The sequence below is a fragment of the Lepidothrix coronata genome, unplaced genomic scaffold (genome assembly GCF_001604755.1).
Source record: "Lepidothrix coronata isolate B3197 unplaced genomic scaffold, Lepidothrix_coronata-1.0 Scaffold124, whole genome shotgun sequence".
NCBI classification, from domain to species: domain Eukaryota; kingdom Metazoa; phylum Chordata; class Aves; order Passeriformes; family Pipridae; genus Lepidothrix; species Lepidothrix coronata.
The window spans coordinates 1,640,439-1,660,205 of record NW_016690304.1 but is presented as its reverse complement, the minus strand read 5'-3'; the positions used below and the strand labels follow the sequence as shown (position 1 = coordinate 1,660,205).

The 19,767-nt window shown below is 47.1% G+C and overlaps 1 long non-coding RNA gene across 1 annotated transcript; it reads left to right on the top strand.

Annotated features, from left to right (window-relative positions):
• Positions 1 to 819: 819 nt before the first annotated feature.
• Positions 820 to 18,755, top strand: LOC108502752. The gene is made up of 3 exons (XR_001876587.1): positions 820 to 831; positions 14,514 to 14,527; positions 18,554 to 18,755. It is a non-coding gene; the product is annotated as an uncharacterized LOC108502752 (long non-coding RNA).
• The last annotated feature ends 1,012 nt before the right edge of the window (positions 18,756 to 19,767 follow it).

Below are 19,767 nucleotides of genomic sequence, written 5' to 3'. Positions count from 1 at the left end.
CTCCAGTCAATATTTGGCATGGAAATGCTCTGCCTGAGGCACGATGAAAGCAGGGAATGCCTGGAGGGGATCAGCCTGGAGCTCCCAGGAGCACTTGGCACTCCCTGCTCTCCCTCAGCTCCAGTTTTTAGGAATGGTCTTCAGACCCTCACGTCACATCACCAAAATCATGGTCACTTTTCCATTTCCCACCCCAGGTTAGGTATTTTCCATGTATTGACCAGCTATGTCGACAGAAGCTATGACATCCCAGCTGCTCACCTGATCCAGATAAACTCCACATCCCTATAGGATCCAGGTGCTCTGGCAGCACCAGACATGGGAAATCAGCAATCAGACTGCAATAATTAAAGTGTTCATTTACATACCAATACCCCAGATATGCTCCACCTCATATCCCTTTCACAATCATGCAGTATCCTGATCTGGAGCACGTATGAGTGCACACAGCCTATTTCTTTCTACTCACAAAAAGAGCCTATTTTTTTCCATGTCAACATGCTCTGTGTAATACCCAGTTGGTAATTTTAATATCTAATGCAGCGTCCAGAGAATTGTCACACTCAGTGAAGTGAGATGGGTGCCCTATTCACCTTGATTTGGAGAACAAAAATCCCTCTAATACTCTGGAGACACCCAGGAGATAGAACTTTTCCAAGCAAAGTATTGGGATACATCTGATTAACGCTGGAAATCGGAGCTGGGATGTACCACTTTTGAGAGGATCACTGAGCAGGAAAACATGGCATGGAAAGAGAAAAGAACCTGGAACTGACATCAAGTTTTTCACTTTTCCACGGGATTTCACATCTGTTTCACTGTGGCCTTCAGGTTCTTTCTTTTGGACAGAACAAAAATCCCCAGATTGCATCAGCTTGGTCTTTGTCATGCCCAGACACAGACCTGGTAGGCCATTTCTCCACTGATTTCTTCCTTCATTTTTCCTCCAGAAACTTGGTGGTTTGTTTTTTTTTTTTTCTTAGGGTTGGATTTCCCTGGAGAAGAGCTTCCAGGGAAGAAGCTGCATATTCTTTGCTCACAGGGGCATTGCACCCCACTATTTTTCAGGGCACCGGACACCTCAACTCTCCTCCTCCCCAGAGATAGCTGCCCTGGCAGGGACCAGAAGAAGGGGACAAATATGCCCATTTTTCATCATTTCAGTCATTTTTTTGAACACAGGACATTACTTTAGCCCCTTAGAAGCTGCAGGCCAGGGAGCTGTCGGATGCAGCGGACATTTCCCGGAGCTCTCCACAGCCTTCTTTTCTAGCTCCATCCAGCTGGATTCAAAGCAGATCTAATGTTTCAGCAGCACTGTGGGGACCTCGGGAGGTGCTGACATACTGGGTTTTTTTCCACATCAAGTGATACAAAAGGATGAAACTCATGTTTTAGTGGAGTTTTTTTCTCCCCTTTACTTCTCTAAACTCGGATTATCGAAGCTCCAGCTGAGCTCTCAAACAGGCAGTGTGCAAGTCACATTCTTAGCTTCAAAGTGCTGCAGCAAACCTATGTGGCAGCTCATTTGCTGCCTGGGGTTTTTTTTAAGCCAGAGATTCCCAACGCTACCTGGAAAACAGAAACCTGATTCCCTGTGGTTGCAGCCCTCCTCTCCCCTGAAGGCCACCTTATTCCCAGCACAAAGCAGTGACTCCTAAGCCACTGCTTGGCATGTGTCCTTGACAACACACCACCAATTCAGGACACAGAGGTTGGGTTGAGCTCTCCTGGACCCATTTAGGGCCTCTGATTTTTCCTATTCAGGAGCAAAATAACAAAAACGCTTTGAAATTGAAGCCTGCTGTAATTGTGATGGCAGTGCTCCTTTCCTAGAAAGTTCCAAAAGCCATTCTGTGTGATTCTTGAGGTCTTCATCCCCTCTTTTTTGTACAGGAAAACTTCAAAGCCCTGATGGGGCTGAGGGCTGCCAGAGTCAGCAGTAGCATTCCTGGGTCCTGTGAAGGCGGAGAGAGGGCACAGAGGGGGAAAGGATGGAGCTACAGGATTGTCTGCATTTTTCCTTAACAGTTTGGGGTCAAGCCTGATCCCTGGTGGGGTCAGCTCTTTTACAGTCTAACACGCCCAAGTCAAAGGAGACTGCCTCTTCTCCATGGGAATCCAGCCAGAGGGAGGCTCTGCAGCTCCTCCAGGAATACAAGAGTCGGAGGTGGATGGAGAAAAACGTGGGGAAAGGAGGGGACACAGCAGGGGGGAAGGACGTGGTGATGCTGGACAGCAACTGGATGCACAGGACCTGTCCCCTGCCCGGGGAGGGACCCATCCCATGGGTGCTTCTCAGCAGCATTGCACCCCAGCATCCCTTCTCATAAAGCACTGGGTTATATCCACCATGGGACCTGGTTTGAGAGCAGGTCAGCATAGGAGGTGATGTCAAGAGTCACAACAATCACCTAAAAACCCTTTGCATCATCTACAGGATGCTTCTCACCAGCAAAATTACCCCAGCAAAATTATCCCGGAAAACTGAAGTCATGGTGACTCCACAGCACTTTGCAAAACATTGACATCTCTGATAAGAAAGAAGGGAAGGAAATGAGGAAATCTGTGCAGCTGAGTAATACCTAAACGTGCCACACACCGGTGCTGAGAAAGAGGTTTGGGCAAAACAGCAACTGAAAAGGAGATACAGAGAAAGAAGAGTTGCCCACACTGCCCTGCTCACATGAACAGAATGGGATGTTACGTGCAAAGAGAAATAAGACATAAAACAGGAAGATGTCAAAGTTATTTTTTTTTTTCCAAATGAAAGCTCCATTACACAAGGCAAAAGGTGTGTATTAACTGCAATAAAAAAAGAAGCTTTTATAGAGATGGATTTGTCTGGCCTGTCCTCCTTAAACCAGAGGTTATAAATTGTGACGGATCATATATGTTTTTGGGAAGCGAAGGCAGTGCTCTCAGGAAAAAAAGGGAATTGGGGAATGGGTCTGAAAGTTCTCCAAGAAAAAGGCTTGGGAGACACATTTTACGTTAGGCTTTTTCTCTCATCTTGGAGCTGGTGTCGTTCTGATCCACAGGAGAAGGAAACTTTTTTCACTGTTCTCTTCCTACAGGCTCTGTTTGCAGACCTACAGCAAGGATGAGCTTAAAGCCTGTTGTTTGTGGACTTCAGATTATGAGAACGGGATAAATGATGAAAACACCCCATTCCAGCAGCTGTGTTATCTCCCTCCGTGCATCGATCTCGCCGCAAACATTCCAGCGCCCCAATTCCGCCGGCAAAGCCACTCAAGAATAGCAGAGCTCAGAGCAGCAAGTTTGAACAAAAGATAATCATTTTTATCTCTCCTCTTTCAAGTTTTTGTAACAAAAGCCTGTTCCTGTCTGGCCAAGGAACAGATCCGCCTGCCACAGCCAAACTTCAAATATTTCTGATTGACCTCACCCTGTAAAATAGTCACCATTAAAGTGTTCTAAGAATAATTCTCAGAAATCATGAGTCACTGTCTGATTTCGGCAGAAAGGGCTAAAATTATTAAATTATTCACTATGAATTATTCACTGATAATTACACTGTAGTTAGAGATCTCCGCGTAGACGGTTCATTACGAGCAAACCGCTTGTGCACAGTTAATATTTCACCCAAGACCCCACTTTTGTCACTGCACATCATATATAATGAAGCAGAAATATTGGTGGCCATTGGAGGCAATCAGAGAGAGATTAAATGTGGAGGGAAACTGCTGCTATTTTTAATTCTCAAACAGCTTTGCCAAGTGAAGCACCGGTCAGAGCATCACTTTCTCCGGTTTCAGAGCCAGCCGGGATGAGTTCCTTGGAGAAACACAGCACAGGCAGTGAGAAGAGGAGGAACTGAGCTGGCAACCACAGAGCAAATTCACCTTTTGCTCTTCTTTTGCTGATGACTGCTGGGAATCTTTCTAAATTCAGGCTCTTCAGGACTGCAGACGGTTCAGTCTTGCTTGTCCACCTGCTGCTCACACAGAGCTGTTTTGGCAACAAAACTGCTGTTTACCTGCCATTACACTGGCAGGGGTGGCACAAAAAGCTGGCAGAGAGGAGAAGGCCACCCTGAGAGCTTCTCACCTGCCAGGGAAGTGGGTGGAAATCTCGTCTCCCCCATGCTTCCAGGCAAGGATTCCGGGTTTTGTCGCCAAGAGCCACTTCAGCCTATCTGAGCTGACACCATCTCCTGCAGAATAACCAAAACAGCCCTTAAAGTCTGTGTGGGTTCTATTCCAAAGTGCTCCCAGCTCACCTGGTTGCTTCCCTTTCCTTTTCCCTTACCAGCTTGGCCTCAGTGATGCTGGGATGCAGAAACAGCCAGGGTGGCTTCCCTCAAGCCCAATCCCACAGAACACGCTGCCAACCAGGAGAGGGTCCTCAGGCACAGCTCCAAGAGCACAGCCTGGACCCCCACCAGCTTCTGGAGCATCCAACAGACTCTCCCAGACATTCACCCACAGCTCAGAGGTTTCAGCCTCCTCTGGGAGGCTCTCAACGCCCAAATAAAATCTACATGCCTAATGCTGTGAATATAAACTCCTCATTTTGATGGTCACACAACGTGGCACAGGCACTTGCCACAGGCAGGAGGACCAGGGCAGCTATTGTACATTGGGCCCCTGTCTTGGAAACATCTCGTGCTTTCCAGCTCTGCTGTTTCCTATCACGTGAACACAGCTAAGTAATCACCAACTTTTCTGGGCAGGGCTTGTGTGTCATCAGAGAAGTACACAAGTCACCTGGTTTCTCCAGTCCTTGCTACATCTGAGAAGGTACAACTGGTTCTTAGGGTGCATTTTTCTGGGGACAGCATCACGAAAATAACACCTCTCAGGCACTCCCAACTTGGGAAAAAGAGAGCAGAAGGGTCTATGTGAGAAAGTCTATGTGAGACTATGTGTTTCTATGAGACAATTTTGGCAAGGCAGAGAGGATGAACAGGGAGATGCTGGAGTCACTTCCTTGTCTCTGTGAGATTTTATCACACAAGGCTGGGGATGCAAGACTGTAAGTGTTATTTAATTCCTAATAACTGGTCATCCCATCCTCTGTTTCAGTCACTGCACTTCACAGACACAGGGAATGGATTTAATGCCAAAACCTCTCATCAGACCATTTGTCATGAGAAGTGGGAAGGGTTAAAGGCAGAAAGGATCTGGACATGTGCAACCAGCAATCCGGGCTGGAAAAAAATGTGCTTTCTCCCTTTTTCTGTCACCCCAGTGGGATACACCAGAGCTGGGGATGGCTGTGTCCTCTGATGTGGACAGACGAGGCAGAGGATGGGGACACTGGGATGCAGCTGTGTTGCTACACTCCACAGGGCCCTTCAATTGCATGTTGAGCAGGTGAGAAGTTTAACATCGTCAAAGACTTACAGCTCAGCTACTCATCCTGTTAAATAAAGAGTCATCCTCAGCCCACTTCAGATGTGCTGTCTCTTAGCTGTACTTGATACCCACAAGCTTTTTTAATTGGAAAAAGCAGCCAGCAATCATTTTATGCATTACCTCAAAATCCTATCCTATTTAGCTTCTCTGTGCAAGAACCACTTCCATACCTTGACCATCCCTCTTGCCTCTCCCTGAACCTTTCCCCATCCTCCCCTCTCCTGCCAGAGTCAGTGGCAAGCCACTCATGACGTGGATGCACCCTGTGTCACGGCAGAATACTGTTTGCTATTTACTTCCCTGTTTTCCTAGTAATTCCTATCATTTTAGTCACTTCCTCTGACTGCTGCTGAGAAGAGAGTTGGTATTTTCATCCAGCTCTCTATTATAGCCATCAGATCTCATTGGCCAGTGGTAACAGCCAGTGCAGAGCCCATTACAGCCTGTATAAAATTAGGATTGTTTTCTCCCTGGTGAAGGCAGCGTAGGAAAACAGAGGGACTTGCTCAAAAATCACGTGGCTTTTGTCCCTCTCCTTATCCTGAAGTCCTTAATTCTGCTCTTTTGGAGGGGTGCAATGGGTTTCCATACTTTTCTCCTTTGGTTTGGCTTTTTTTCCTGACTGAAACTCCTCACATTTCTGGCTCTTTACCTCGGGGAAGTTGAAGCAAAGGGCTTTCAAGGATGGAGTCATGTATAGTGTTACCTCAGCGTTGTGTTTTAAGACATTTCTCGGGCTTTTATGCTCACCCTCACTCTTTTTCCACACCAGCATTGATTACAGCAGGTAATTGTTTTCTAATTGGCCCGCAGCTGCTTATCTATCTTAGATAATTAAAGTGAAGAAGTAGAAATAAGAAAAGAAAACGGAACTTTATTCTTAAGTAGCCGCCTATCGACTGCCTCGATCGATTGGGAGGTCACTTTGGGCAGACACGCGAGCGGGGCACGTCCTTGACTGAAACACACACCCTGACAGACCCAACCTCTCACTCCTGCTTCTCTCACAAGGCCCACCTTTATTTCTCACTACACCACAGTTTCAACAACCTTGGCCGGACGGTACCTGCGCGAGACGTTGCAAGGTGCTAAAAAACTCCTCCGGTTTGGAGGACGCCACCCGACCATCCCTCTACCTCCAAGAGGCAACACAAGGAATGCCAGTGGGTGCTACAGACTGGTTTAGCTGGGCTGGCAGGAGCACACACGGACTCGATATCTTCAAGATCTCTACTCCCTTGTCAAGTTGGATTGAAACCAGACAAGGAAATTATCGACTGCTCAACCACGGGGCTAGAAAATCGTTGGGAAGGGTGGAGCCAGAGCACAGCCTGATGCACAGCCCAGCTCCCCTGTCAAGGAAGGCACCCCAGAGCCTCCTCATTGCAAACCTGCTGGATTTCACCTCCAGACCCACCCAGCTGTGTTTAATAGCAAGTGCATCAAGGCACTCCATCTTCTCACAAATGCTGACACCAGTCATAACTCAGACTCCCTTCTGGAAAGCACTTGCTGCCCAAAGCAATCAAGAAATTTTCCAAGAAGCATAAGAGTTCGGAATGAGGCTGTACTTTGTAGAGAGAGCTCGAGTTAAAATCCAGTTCCCTGCTAGCTCGGCAAGAAGGGCTCAGGTAGAGCCTTTGAAAGGCAACTCAAAGCAGCTGGGCTGAGATGGCAAAAGATGTTAGACCTGACCCAGTCTGAACAGCCAGCACATGCTACACACCTCAGGCAACTGAAAACCATGCACAGGGCAAGTGTGACAGAGATCCCACCAAACCTGGCAAAACAGTGCAGGTAAGTCATTATCAGAGCTGAGAAGATAAGCTAATGAGGGTCTGTAGATTAATCTGCTGGCACAACTTTAGCTTTGCACTTGGGCAAGATGTACAATTTAGAGCCTGTCCTTCTAAGAGCAGAAGTCCTGACTGTCTTCCAACATCTACCTCCTGCAATTTCCAAACCCAGCTGGGATGCTCGGCTTTACAGAGGCCAGCAAAACCTCCAGCACCTGAGTTTCAAGCAAACAGAGAGAAGCGGGGCAGAAACCACCCAGAAACCACAGCAGAGATGCGTTTGTCCCGCTGTAGATGTTCAGGATGCCACCAAAACTGTTGTACATTTCCCCCATAAACGATGGAAAATAAAAACACATACTTCTGGGGATTAATTTTCTTTTAAGATCAAAAAATCTCACCCCAGATGCCCCCATTTCTGACCTCTGCCTAGGAAGGGATCTCAGAAGACCAGCTCGGACCAGCAACGAGGACCTGTGAAGGTACACAAGAGGAAAGCCCTCTCCAGCCCAGGCAAGGCTGAAGCTTCAGTGTGGGTTAAGCAATGTGTGTTGACTTCAGCTGTCTAATTTCTGTGTACATCACCCGTAGACCTCAGCACAGCGACACTGAGGTGACACACACAAACCCCCCTCAATCGAGAGCTGACTTTCAACATGCCACTTCCAAAGATCACCTTGTGAACTAAGGAAGTCCTGTTCCACCAGCCACCCAGAAACCCCAAATTACATTCTCTTAGCACACAGCATGATAAAAATTCAAAACCAATTTCAGCAAAGTGCTTTTTAACTAAACTATATGGTTTTGTTTGCTATTCCCCCCACCCTCCTCTGCAAATCGTACTGGAAATGCTCCAAGCAGGAACCTTCTTTGTGTCTGTGCATGTAAAACTTCCAAGTACATGCTAATTCAGTTTAATTATGGATTTACTTCACTGGCTGCATTGCTAATGCCAGCAACAGCCAATATTTGCAGCCAAGGAAATGAGGGAAAAGGAAAGCAAGGTTTTCTGTGCTCGTGTCCCTCTCAAACCCTGTCCCTGTGTCCCCATCCATTCAGAACTTGGTGTGCAGGAACACCACAAAGATAACCCGCTCTTTATTTGTACAATTTATTAGATAATCTCCTTCTAATCGAGAACTAATTAAAGGAAGTGAATGCTTGGTTGGAAACGGGGATTAAAATGTGGATAATTATCATAAACGCTACATTTGTTGTTCCAGCCTGCTCTGCTCTCCTCCTCCCCTCTCCCTTTCCCCCCAGTCCCTCTCCCAGGCTGCTCCTGATAATGCTCAGACTGTCTCAGAGGGGGTTTGCTTTCACAATCAATTATTTTCTTTTTTGTCTCCCTCGCTAATGTTTCGTTTGTGTGAGAACATTAGTGAGAACTATTTTCTTTGCCTTGTAAATTCATTTAGACGACAGTGACAGAAGGTGGGGAGGTGGCAGCTGTAGGAGAAAAAAAAGGAAACAGGAGCATTAAACTGAAGCTTATAAATTATTTCATCTTCTCCAGACAATCCAGATCTGTCACTGCTGTGTGTGAGGGGAATTTTTTTTTTCTTTTTTGTTCAAGAGTTCCTCAGAGGCACAAGACATTGATGTATGTGGGAGGCTGATGGGAGAGTCTCTGCGCAGCTCTTTTTGCCTGCTCACCTGCCAGAGCTGCTAGCAAGGACCATGGTCACTGTGGTCTCATCAGACACAGTATCTAGGTCACAGCCAGCAAGGAAAAATTTAGTTTAACTAGTCCTGCTCGGCTAAAGCACATTTTAAAGTCCGTATCCATGCAGGCAGAGCCTATTGCTTTGTTGTACTGTCCACTCAGGACCACTTCTTGCTCAGGCAAGCATTTTGAGAAGCAGGAGATGGCTCATGTCAAGCCACACCACCTCCAAATGAGGTTTTGTAGCCCAGGAAGCTCTTGCACTAGAGTGATGTGAGGCTCCGTTCCCTCAGTGGCATCCTGCAAGCCCAAGGCTGATGACCCAGTGGATGGGAAGAACAGATGCCACAGGACTTCTCTCTCCCTGGATCAGATGTTACCCATGAGAACATAAATAATTACTCCTTTAAAAGTTCTGTAGGCAGAAGAAAAGGTGAAAATGGGGAAAAATGGGCATGTAGAGAGCAGGTCCCTTGACAGAACAAGACAAGGGATGTTGTTGGAACCATGGCCAAGATGCAGCAAAACGATGGTGGGTTTTCACAAGATACGTGGGACAATTTTTGTGTCTGGATTTTTTGAGGATTAGGCAATAAATAAAGTGCTAAAAGCACATAAGTGACAGGCAGATACTTTCTTTTTTCGTTACTTCTAAGGAGGAGAAAGTCTCTTCCTGCCTAACCTGTACCAGGCATGTCATAGTCCAGTGTGATGGCCTATCACCCTTCAATCAATCCCCTAGATTTTAATGGAAGGGATGTGACAAACCCCAGCTGAAAAAACACACAGTCCTTTGAAACACTGTCATTTAGTTTGCTTACGTGATTTTGCTTTTGGTGGTCTTTCCACCAGTCCTGGAAAGAAGTGATGCTCAGAGAGGCTGGCAAACGGCACGGAGAGGTTTCCTGTTCAAGGCCAGCATTTCCCACACCACCACTGCCACCAGGGATTGTCCCCACTCAATGGGGACAGCAAAACAGCCCTTTCACAAAGAGCACAAGATTTTGATGCCAATCCATTCCACGGCTTAGGGAAAGTACCTCTGACTTAAAACCATGCCTAGCTTTGGCACAGTTCAAACCAGGCCAAGCATAGATTTTCCCCCCTGAATCAGGGAACTCTGGATTTACAGCCATCCAGGAGAGAAGCCCTGTGTACAAATACCCAGTGTGTTAGCATATTGTTAGTTCTGAAAAATTTGAACTGTTACATTTCAAAGAGATATGTAATGCATAAGCATCTGGGCTCATGTATCTTTCTCATCATCCCTCCTGCCTTGAAGGAAGGTCTTGCTCTCTAAGAATCCAGACAAGAAAAACACTCCAACAAAATGAAAAGCAACCTGGCTGGTGATTTATATAAAAGATGACATCTCCAGAAATCCCAAACTTCAAAGGGGCAGCTTTCAGCTCGTGACTATCCACTTCCTCCAGCCCTCAAGGCTAGTGTCAGGATTTTACAGCCACGAGAATCATTTGATCTCTCCAAATGGCAGCTCAGTGGTCTAGCACACTTCTGGATGTCAAAAAAGCATGCACTGCCACCAGCAATATTCTGCAGGGGTTAGTCTTTGAAAGGACAGATTGAGGTGAAACAATTGAAAGATTCAGTGGCAGGAGGAGGAGGGGGGAAAGAAGGATATTTTAAAGGACAGTCGCATGCTGAGGGACTTTGTGGTCCAGCTTACGCGATGCTGGAGCACAGGGTTGGTGGCACAGAGGGATGTCAGAGGTTCCCAGGTGTGATGGCCATGCCAGCACAGTGCATCCACCTCTAAGGACTCCTCCTCATCTCACACAACAGCCTGTGGCTCCTGCAGGAGGTGCATGGAGTCTGTTTACAGGCTTGGGGAAAGCACACGGGACCGGGTGCAGGAGTACAGGTCTGCTCTGTGGCATCCCAGGGAAGCCACCATCCTCCTCCTCACCCTCCAGAACATGCTGCAAGTCCCAGCCCTCCTCCAGGACATGCAAGGGAGGGGACAGAAGAAGCTGCCAGGATAAGTAATTGGCTGCCTGCTGGTGAGAACTCTTAATTAGAGGCTTTTCAGCAACTAAATGTTTATGTGGAGTTAATGTATTTACTTTGTTGCACACACACTGTAATAACAGAGCACCCTTCCTATGCCTCAGCAATTAGAGAAGTGTATTGCAAACAAACAGACCCACCACCTCCCACGGATGGGCTCACACAGTCCCTTTCTCCACGGCCCAGAGCATCCCTGAGGGATGGGGTGGCCACAGCTTTCCCAGGGCAATGCCGTGGGTGACCGTGCTGCTGGAGCAGGGTCCCTTCGTCCAAGCAGGCAAGAATCTTTCCCCCATCCAGCCCAGAAAACGGAAAATCGAGCCCAGTCTTCACGTTGCACACTGGGAAAAACAGCTCTTTCTAAGCAGGGCACTGAATTGTGCACTGGCTGCAGTTTCTGAACAGATTGGAGATGCTGCGCTGCCGCAGTTTAATAGAGTCAGTATTTATTCCTGTGTGGGAGAAACACTCCATTATCTGGCTTATTAATTGTTAGTTAAGTAATGGGAAGGTGCCCAGAGCAGGAGATGAGCCCTCATCACTTGTTATTAGCTTAGAAACCGGCAGAAATAAAATAACTGAAGATAAATTATCACAAGTGCTGCCCCAAGTACCGCAAACTGACAGATCTGCTCAGAGGGGAATTCGCTGAGCGCTCTCGGGGGGAGCAGGGAAGAGAGAGCAACAGTCAGTCCAACTGGATACTTCTTTTTTTAATGAAAAGATTTCATCATCTTGCATTTTGAACGCCACTTTTCATGGCTGGGATCACATGGATATTCATGGCTGAGAGGGTATATCCCTGCTCCTGCAGGAAAACTCAATTTATTAGTCTATCACTGACAGCTTTTGCATTGGTAGCTTAATGCTGCACAAGAGAAAAAGAGGGGGGGGGAGTTATTAAAAAAGCAACTTGCAGCTGCAAACAGTCTGGCCTGGTCACTGCAGGGCTGAAATAGCCTCAAAAAATACAGGCAACCCCATTATCAGCAGCGGGGCCTGGAGCAGGGATGGGAGTCTCCACAAAATTAGTTTAACAAGGACATCGAGCAGCAGCCAAAAAACTACCAATGAAAAGATATGAGAGTCTGTCTTGAAACCCAGAGAGGTAAAAGCATCCAAGTTTCTCCAACCTTGTGACAGCTACCACACGTAAACCAGTAAAATCCAGCTACTTGTTGGGCATCCACAACCATTTCTCCCAAATCCACCTTTCAGTCATGGCCACAGAGTCTCAATTTGCTGGTCTCCATACAGAGTTTTGAGCTGATTGCCCATTCAGGCAGAGAATTCCTGTCTGTGCACAACGACAGGGAGGGACAGGAGGCTCCCAGCCACGTAGAGAGGAAGGTCTTGGATCCAGGGGCAAGAGTAGGGTGCCCACAGGGACCTGGATCAGCAGAAGCCACCATTCATTTCCAGAGGAAAGCAGAATACCATGATACACAGCATAAAGAAATTTATCCAAACTAATGTATTTTGTGATATAATTCAGAAGAGGCAGAGTTCTAATAAAAAGGAAAGTTAGTTGCTCCAGTCTTTGCAGCCATTTGCTCAGAAAGCTCATCCCAGCAGCCTTTTTACAGCACATGCAATATTTTTACCTGCAGATCTGTAGGTAGATAAAAGGGAAAAGAATAGACCAGGACCCTGAGCCAACACGAGCAGCACACTAACATTATCCAGAAAACAGCTACAGCCAAAGCTTTGGGCTAACCTTGCACACTGGAGCTGAGATTGAACCATCATCTCATCTGGGAGAACACAGAAGCACCTGAGGCAGCTCCCCACACTGCTCCCCAAGGAGGCAGCTCCAAGCAGCAAAATAGACACGGATACTCCAGATTGAGGGTCCAGCCCCAGATTGCTCCTTCCCCGGTACTTTACAGTAGTTAAAAAATTAATCCTAGAATCACAGAATGGTTTAGGTTCTCAGGGACATTAAAGATCATCTTGTTCCACTCCCCTGCCATGGGCAGGGACACCTTCCACTATCCCAGGTTGCTCCAAGCCCCATCCAACCTGCCCTTGCAGGCTTTATTCACGTGGTTCACTTGGTCACTAAACACCAGTGCTCCTAAGGCAGTAGGTGATCTCTGAAGAATTAGTTGTTCTGATTTCATTCTCCATATGCAGAGTTTTCCCCTCCCACTGTCCGCACTGCAGACACACAGCACCCTGAAGTCACCCCCAGAGCCCAGAACGAGCCCTGCTCACACCACAGAGTCCTTTTTCTAAAGAAGGTTTACGAGAGTTGTGCCACTTACCAAGCCTTATCATTTCAGGTAAGCATCTCTTACTCCATGTTTCATTTAATCCCTTCTAGCAATACAGCAATAAACGCTGTTTCATCTGCATCCTGCAACAGAACACCCTAGAGCCAAGCTCATTCCCAAAGGTTTTTGTTTGTGAGAGAAAAACCAGCCCTGGAGAACTCCAAAAACACTGCATCTAGCTCAGCCTCTCCACTTCCATGTGCATCTCAAGGCAAAACAGAAGAATTCTTTAGGAGTAACAGTGCTCTGAGAAACAAATTCACTCAAATCTGCTCCCACATCCACAGTCTCCAGATATTTCTTACCTGCTATCCCACGTCTTCAAGTTTCCCCTAACTTCAGCTGCCAGAACAAAGCAGAAAAGTTTGGGAGTGTCCCACTCCTACTTTTATAAGCTCTTGCAGCCACAAAACTGCTCACAGGTGGGCTAAGCAAGGCAGCCCGATTAGGCCTCCCTAACAAGATCATTTCAGTTAAGTGGATACATGTGTACTTTTAATTTTCTGAAGGCGCTTCCTTTGCTGCATCTTCCCAGAGGGGGTGGTCTACCTCCAAATTGCTTATCAATTGAAGAATGCTTTGCAAACCCTGTATTTTCCTGCACCTATCTTGTAACTTTGGGGGTCTATAACTCATTTGAAAGTGCTGGTGCTTGAAAAGGAGCGCTCTGTTCATGGGGACTACCTAATACCACAGAGGTAGATGAGCTTCAGATGAGATGAAAGGAGACAGACAAGCCAGAGAGAAGCTTTCCTCATATTATCTCTGAATATTGATAATCTGGGTTATTACTGCATCACAGGACTCTTCTCATGGATAAATTGTAAGGTTTATATGTGAAAATACAGCACCTGGTATGAGTATAAATGGGACTTCTCACAAGGGCTTGGAGTGATAGGACAAGGAGAAATGGTTTTAAGTGATAGAGGGCAGGTTTAGATTAAATATTTGGAAGGAATTCTTCCATGTGAGGGTGGTGAGGCCCTGACCCAGGTTGCCCAGAGAGGTTGTGGATTCCCCATCCCTCAAGGTGTCCACGGCCAGGTTGGACAGGGCTTGGAGTAACCTGTGATAGTGGAAGGTGTCTCTACCTGAGGCAGGGGGTTGGAACAGGATGACTTTTTAAGGTCCCTTCCAACCCAATCCATTCTGGAATCCTATGATTTGTTTCTTTTCTGGATTCGGGATGCTCTGTGTCCTAATCCCAGATGGAAACAAGGCTCCCTGGCTGCCATTCACACCTCACCCATGGAAAGTAATCTTATCTCTCTGACTTCTCCCTTCCCAGCCTACCTTGCTCAGCTTCTGAACTTAAGACCATTTTTGCTTAATTAAAAGGTTTTTTTCATCCTTCAGGGGCAGTTAGTGCTGTCCCTGCAGGTGCAGTTGTGTCCCTCTGTAACTCCATCCCATTGCAAGTGCTGGGGGTGGGAAGAGCTGCACTGCAGTGAGTTTGTGCTAAAACTTTTGCAAGGATGTAGCTTAATTGGCTGACAGGTAGAGCTAGACAGCACTGAAGAGATGGAGAGGACTTTAGCATCAGAGGTAGAGCGGGATGTGTGCCAGGAAAAAAAGATCCACGTCAAAGGGAGCTGCCCCAGCTCTTCCTCTCGCTGCTCCAGAGGCGATTTTGTCTTGGAGGAAACTCTCACGTACACCGTGATTTTTGTGAGAGGCAGGGACCAGAAAGGTAGGCAGGATGAAAATCAATCAGGATTTGTCAAATACACCGGAGAACTCATTTTTATGAGATAAGTGCCTTCAGAGGAAGTGTTGGTAGACACCTACCACATGTTCAGCCTACTTAGTGGCAAAGTATGCAACATTAATCACTGTCACTCCAAGGGGCCAGGTTCCAGCTGAACCACCTTCCTCCTTCAGCCATCCTCTTCCCCGCCCTCCCCTCCCAGCAAGAGGAGTTGCATCCACAGACCTGTGAACCTGCAAATCAGGCTGATGCTCTTGGCAGCTGCTGTACCAACCCATCACTTACTTGGTGCTGAGCCGCCTGCTGCGCTCCAGCCAGTTATATGCTGAATGGATGCCCATTTTATTCAAAATAATTAGCAGTGTGGGCCAAAACAGTGTTAGAGCTGCCTCCTGCCTCTTAGCAGATGAAGTTCATGTGCTGCTGTCCTGCTGCAGTGGGACCTTGCCCTTGGAAGCAGCATGAAAGGATTAAAGTGACTGGCTTGGCAAACACCTTTTTCTCAGAAAAATTATCAGCAGGCAGTGGAGATGCTTTGACTGTCTGGGCTGACAGCTGAACTCAGGAAGTCTGTGGAAAGAGTGGTTGGAAAGCAAGAGCAGACCATGGGAATCCAGAGCAGCACCGGAACAGAAGAGCCCTCAAGGACCCAAGTTATTTATGTTATAGAAGAGGAAAAAGTGATGTGCTTCCAGGATGTTATCTCCATCCTCCTCCACCTGGCTCCTGCACCTGTGGAGCATCATATGCTGCTGGGAGGTTTTGTGGTGTCTTACACACACCCATCCTGAAGATGAGTGAGGGGATTTCATCACAGCAGGGTGAGAGGACAGCCCTGTCCTAAGGGGGATTCACAATGGACTTCTCTCTTCCCATCTGTCAACACATTGGCAGGCGGTTAATATATTTTTTTTTTTATTGTTGCACTGCAGATCTTGTTCCCGCATTTTAATAGCCTGATTTAAGGGTCTCAGCTCTTATTTTCGAGGTGTGGCCTCGGGCAGTCACACTGGATAACACCTGATAGGTTAAATATTGCACCTGGGGAGCGAGGGAAACTGGTTTGTGGTAAGAGGTGTGAGGAGCCTGTGGATTGCACTGTTAAGAGTAGAAGGAGAGAAAGAAATGGCTAGGAAGGAATAAAAAGACCCTATTTTCAGGTTTTAAGCCAGTTACCATCTTTAGGGATTAGCTCCAGCTCAGGAGCAAATTGCCCTAAGGCCTCCTGTCACAGGGCTCTGCTCTGCACCACTGCAGCTGTCCTGGGGCCACGGGATTAGGGAGATGAGGCTCCACTGGATCTGTTCCTTGCAGCAATGGTGACATCTGTTGCATGAGGAGACGATCAGGATGACACCCCTTGATTTAATAGAACAGCAAAGAGAGACCACAAGGACCATAAACCCACTTCCACTCCCGCCGTCTCCAGAAAAGTTGAGTCAAGAGGTGCAGCCTCCTGCTCTTGCTGATCCAGGCTCAATTTGCCAGGCAGGGCTTGCTGTGGTTTATTTTTTGCTTCCCCCCTCACCCCTCCATGCATCTGCCCTGCCTCTCAAAGGCTTTCTGCTAGAAGGCTGGAATAGCAGCAGCCCCATGCTCGCAGCCCTTCCCCATATTCCCTTCTCTCCAGGTGACTGAAGATGCTGCCACAATTTTGGGAATACCTTTTTTCCCCCATTTAACATCACAATTGACTTCCTTGTATGTGTGACACCAGCCACGAGTCCTGCACCCAACACAAGAGGCAGCTGCCAGAGCTGGAGGTATACAAGGGCCTTGAGACTCTATTACAGGTGGCCACACAGGTTGCATTTTGGAAAAGGGGATCCCAACTGGACACAGAAGGTGCAAGGGATCTCTGGATCTTTTCTAGAGGAGAGATTCAACTTCCAAGCCATGCTGCTCCCTTCCCTGTGGCACAGACTACCGGTGGAACACACCACAAAGGTGAGAAAATTCGTGTGAGATCCTTCTACACCGGGCAAAGGAAAATAACAGAGCTAAAGAGAAGCAAGACTGAGCAAACACCATCCCCACCTCCCCCTTTCAGGGTTGTTTTATAAGGGCATCTGCAGAATCACAAGAGTCTGGGCTTTTTGGGTTATAAAGGGCCTGTGGTCCCATGGCAGGGATGGCACCAAATCCAGCTCTCCAGAAGCTGCCCAGCAGGAAGGTAACTCCTGTGTGTTTTGGGATCAGTTACCACGTGCTGTGGCAGTCTGGGGACAAGACAGACTTAGAGCAGCACATGTCATCCCACAAGGGCTTTTATGAGCCATCCACTCATAGCTCAGGAGTGAGGGAAGTCTAAAATTAATTCAACAGGTTGTAGCAGTGAGGGCAATCAAGGACCTAGAGCTCCATTTTGTGGAGCTGCTGTCAGCAGAAAAATGAAAGACCATGGCACGACTCTGTGCAAGTCTAGGGCACCAGAAAATAACATACCCAGCATATTCTGTGGTTATTGGACAAGGAGAGAAGGAAAGAGAAGGGAAATTAATAAAACTCAGGCTGCCAATGCCCCAGACTTTTCTTCTCTCATTCTAAAAAGTGGTAAGGATTCTGAAAATTAGGTGGAGTTGATCAGCATTAAACATTTGAAAGTCAAGGTTTTTAACTTGGGTTTATCTTTCCCTCTCAATTCCTACATCAGAGAAAGCAAAAAGATTTTGAATGCCATATATACAAACATTTTTTTTTGCCTTTTCGTTTTTGCTTTTGCTTAGCAGTGAATAAAAGCTTGATTCCTACATCAAACCCTCCAGAGCCCAGTCAGTCAACCCCCTGCCAAGGTTATCTCATGGCTTATAGACTGTTGGAGAAATGGATTGCTGCATGGCAGGAATCACACACAAAATAAACAACACTTATTTATGGGTTCAGGGAGTTCAAGGTATGACTTAAAGTCTGTGGTATCTTCTGGCTTTCTCTGGCTCCAAAAAGGCACAAGCCAGGATGAGCTGAAGTCTTGTTCTCACCCACAGGCACAGGAGCACAGGGGTAGTCAGAGGGCTGTTGTCACCATCTTCCAGCCTGGCTTACCTCCTGCTGTCAGAATTTGGTGACCCCCAGGCAGAGGTGCCAAAAGGGAGGGTGAGGAGGCTCCCTAATCTGCTCCTGCACAATGTCCAACCAAACAGTGAAATCTCAGCTGCTTCTCCTCACTCCTTCTGCTCAGAAGCCAGGGATTTATCCAGAACAAAGGAGAAGCAGAGAAAAAACCCGAAGACTTTGGATACAAGTATTTATTTACAGGTGCTAAATGATTTCTTGATTAATTCTGTAACCTGCTACTCACTCCTCTCCAGCCCTCAACATTCGGCGTTTCATGGGGAAAGTGTTTTGGTTCAACAAAGAGAACTTTCAGGCTGAAATGTGCCTGGTGTGGGCAGCAGGGCAGTAATTGGCTCGAAAAACAAAACAGTCAGGAAGAATGTGAAACTAATCTGAAACCCTTTAAGCCAGATAAGTGCTTTGGTTTGCCATCAGCGCATGTCTAAACTTTTCCAGACCTAATAAAGAAGCATTATTGCTGTAGCAGATGTTAAATGTGAGTGGTACTTCAAGGGGAGGGGGTCAAAGAAATAACATGTATATACATATAAATACAGATACCACAAAAGGCTCTCAAACTGCAGGCTTTCACGCCCCTCTGTTTTACAGTGGGATAACATCAAAATTAACAGGACAATATGAAGGGAGCCAACAAGAAACACGGAGAGAGACTATTTACAAGGGCCTGGAGTGACAGGACAAGGGGGAATGGCTTCACTCTGACAGAGGGAAGGGTTAAGATGGGATGTTAGGAAAGAATTCTTTCCTAGGAGGGTGGGGAGGCCCTGGCCCAGGTTGCCCAGAGAAGCTGTGGCTGCCCCTGGATCTCTGGAAGTGTCCAAGGCCAGGTTGGACGGGGCTTGGAGCAACCTGGGCTAGTGGAAGGTGTCCCTGCAGGGCGGTGGAACTAAGTGATTTTTAAGGTCTCTTCCCACCCAGTCATTCTATGATTCTCGGAACATGTGTTTACAGGAAAGAATGGCTATCCCAGCCTTTCACCAGCAGCCCAAACAGGATTTGAACACAGACTGTCTTCCCAAGTCCTCAGTGTTGCCCTTTGCCCCAAGGAGCACACACAGAAATATGTGGCAGATCCAAGGTTTTGGAGATATTAATAACACAAACAGTGTAAACCATTAGATCAGGCTCCTGCCTGCCAGGGAAAAGCCTGGCTATGGAAGGCCATTGACATCCTGAAATCCTGGGGGTTCCAAGGAGCTCTTTTTAGGTTATTCGTGATTTACTGCATGATATGGGATTCCCCTTTCCAGCCTGGGACCAGCCTTACTCAGAAAGAGTCCTGTGCAATTTATTACCTCTTCCCATCTAAATACAGCAGTACAAAGCAGATAATCAGATCTGTGACAATTTAATTATCACCCTCCTAAGGCAGCTGCCCCATCCTGACCCCGCTGGGGAGCACATGGTGTGCTAAACCCCAGGATTTGGCCAAGATGTGCTGGTAGTTCTGCAACAAAACATCTCCACAAGCCCTCCAGGGACAGCATCCTCTTTCCGTCCGTTGCCTTTTTAATGGGACAAAAAGGATTGAACCTCACACCAGGAATTGAAATAAATGCAAAAAGAGCCTTAAAATCTTTGCAGCACCCCAACACTGGTCCCTGCCTAGGGAAACACATCGAGGGTGAGCCCCTCCATCAGGCCTGAGGAATGCCCTTTTTTTATTGCATCAGGGATGCCAGAGCAGTTCAAGGCACAACAACTCACAGGTAGCAGGAATGATGTGTTTTCTAGAAAGAAGGGGGCAGGAAGACTCCTCTGGCAACATAAGTCACTTCAGATGGTGCTGCTTACAGGCCTCTTCCTTTAAATTGATTAATAATGACACATTCAAATG